General features: G+C 50.2%; 1 non-coding gene across 1 annotated transcript; it reads left to right on the forward strand.

The window, feature by feature from the left end:
- The first annotated feature begins 1,900 nt into the window (after positions 1 to 1,900).
- Positions 1,901 to 1,973, forward strand: TRNAA-CGC. Its single transcript has one exon. It is a non-coding gene; the product is annotated as a tRNA-Ala (tRNA).
- Positions 1,974 to 3,046: the final 1,073 nt, after the last annotated feature.

Below are 3,046 nucleotides of genomic sequence, written 5' to 3' on the forward strand. Positions count from 1 at the left end.
GAGAGAGAGGCGGGCGACACGGGCGGAGGCGGGTGGACGTGGTGGCCACGCGGAGGCGGGCTACGGCGGGCGGACGCGGGGCTGCACGCCGGCAGGGGCACGCGGCGGCGTCTGGACACGGGCGGTGCTCGGGGTGAAAGAGAGAGCGGATGGCTGTGGTGCGTTGCAATAGAGGGATAGGGAGAGGATAACGCGTGGGTGGTGGGCCAACTAGGAGACAGGGTGGAGTGGGTGGGGATGCGCGTGGTGAGAGAGGCGGGTGTGGGCGCTGTGGATTCGTGCCACGTCATCCATCTGTGGGATCGATCCGTGGGCTGTTTCCTCTTTGCCGTTTGCGATTTTTTTTTACAGACGGCAAAGAGACATAGTTTGCAGTCTGTAGAGGAAAAGCAATCAGCAAATTCTTTGATGTCCATTTTTTTTTTACAGACGGCAAAGTAAGTTCTTTGTTGTCTATAAAAAAAATCACGGACGGCAAAGAGTCTTTGTCGTCTGCTTTTTTCTCTAGGACGACAAATTATGTCTTCGTCGTTAGCCATTCTTTGCCGTCAGCCGCTGTCGGGAAAATTTGTCTTTGCCGTCTGCCTCGACGAAATGCTGACGGCAAAGAGTACTGACGGCAAATCTCTTGTTTCCCGTAGTGTCTACCACTGAGTGCACGGTGCCAGCGCTGCATTCTTGGCTGGACGAACGCGCCGTCATTCAGGACTTGCTGCAACAACACCTAAATAGAGTGCAACAGCACATGAAAGCTCAGGCGGACAAACGGCGATCTCCACGCACCTTCTCTGTGGGCGACTCAGTTTACCTCAAGCTGCAGCCATACATTCATACACCAGTTGCCCGCGTGCAAACCACAAGCTCGCCTTCAAGTACTATGGACTGTATCAGATCATCGCCAAGATCAAGGACTCGGCCTACAAGTTGGAGTTGCCGCCCCAGGCTCAAGTGCACCCCGAATTCCACGTGTCCCAGCTACGCCACTGCCTGCGCCCGGGTACGCTACCCCAAACTGAACTCCCACGTCGCACTGATACTCCTGTGGTTCCTGTCGCAGTCCTTCAGCAGCGGTGGCGCAAGAAAAATGGCGCCATGATCAAGCAAGTGCGTATTCGCTGGTCTGATGCGTCAGCCCTGGAAGACACATGGGAGGACCAAGTGGCGCTGCAAGCCCGTTTTCCAGCAGCAGAGGTTTGGGGGCAAGCCTCGTCGCAAGGAGGAGGGGATGCCAGCGCCCCTACTGCTGCTGGCCCGGAACCAGTCGCCGACAGGGAGGACCCATGTGGCAGCGACTCCATCGCTGCCTCCCGACCCACCAGGATCAGGTGGCCCAACCCATTCAACAGCGGGCCGCAGTGGACTCAGTAAGCCCAACCGACCACCCGGCTACTTAAGGCGCTTACCACGAAGACTAGGTCATCCAGTGGATCAGATGGCGGCGGCTTTGTTTCTCTTTAGTCCCGATCCCCTTCCTTTCATTTTTGTACCTCGGCTTCTAATCGCTACCCGAGACACAAATTCGAAGTGAGTGCAATAGATCGTGAGCTAGACCAGTGTGATCATAACAGTCTCGGAGAGAAAAATGCCTGCTCTGGAACGAGCACACACACGTACATGAACCAGCATCACGTACCTCTAGGATCCAGGTTCCTGGCTGCGACGTACTGTCACCCCTAACAACATCGCCGTCGTGCCATTCTGGTGGAAGACGAAACCGATGAATCCTGGATAAGATTTCGGAGCTCGGGGCCGCAATTTTCGGTGAACTTCCAGTTTACGGTGGTTCTCTGAAACGACACATCTTGGCGGGGCTTCATGGTCGTACGTAGCTGGCAAAACAACAGGGCCGACGGCGCCTCTGCAGACTATCTAGGATCGCGTCCTAAGGTAGAAATTTATTGGGGGTGTAGCTCATATGGTAGAGCGCTCGCTTCGCATGCGAGAGGCACGGGGTTCGATTCCCCGCACCTCCATTCTTTTATCAATCGACTACTGAATGAATGATGATCTCTATCTACATTCAGTTTTACGCCGATTCGGCTGCTCAGTGGTTTATTCAACGATTGCACCAGTCTTATTTCTGCCCTCCTCTTTAAAAGCACCGTCGATCTCAACCTCTGGAGTACTTTTCTTCTTGCTTTTTGCCTTGTTTGTTAACAACAATTTAAGATAAAAAAGACGTCAGAATCCCTTGTGTAGTAACCAATACTACTACCACTTTGTTATTGGACTGTTACATGCTGATGAGTTGCTCTTGCTGTGCTGGCCAGCTACCATCTACTTTTGATATTGATATTAGTATTGTTATTATGCTGCTAACTAAAATATGATTCATACTACAGTCCAAAGCAGCTCAATGGAAGTTGTTATTATGTACTCCCTCCGTCCGGAAATACTTGTCAGAGAAATGCTTAAAAATGAATGTATCTAGAATTAAAATACATCCATTTATCCGAGGAGTATTTTCAGACGAAGGGAGTATGTATGTATGCTTGTAGCTACCTACTCCTTCCGTTCGGAATTACTCGTCAAAAAATGAATGTATCTAGATGTATTTTAATTATAAATACATTCATTTTTGTGATAAGTAATTCCGAACGGAGAGAGTACCTAATATTGCTATTGCTGTTAGTATTATCGTTATTATACTACTTACTAAAATATGGTTCACACTACGGTCCAGATTAGCGCTCATGGAAAGTTATTCTATATGCATGTAACCATTTTTAATTTGTAGCTCATGTCAACATGTGCAAACCGCATCTCTCCACGTTTTTGCAGCGAGTAGTTTAGCCACCTCTGCCGGCCGATAATGTGCCAGCCTGCAAAGGGTATCAATTATCAAAGAGTCAATTACATCAGTGGCGTTTAAACTTCGTGCAAACGGTCACATTGATGCTAGAACTTGCGGCATACATTGAACTGGTACAACAACTTGGCTCGGACGTGCAAACACGATGCTAATTACACTTGGGTACGACATCGATGCTGACTTGGCGCGCCAGCGTGGCATGGGGCCCACTGTCAGCGACTGGAAGGCGTAGAG

This window comes from Triticum dicoccoides, chromosome 6B (genome assembly GCF_002162155.2).
Source record: "Triticum dicoccoides isolate Atlit2015 ecotype Zavitan chromosome 6B, WEW_v2.0, whole genome shotgun sequence".
Lineage (NCBI taxonomy): Eukaryota > Viridiplantae > Streptophyta > Magnoliopsida > Poales > Poaceae > Triticum > Triticum dicoccoides.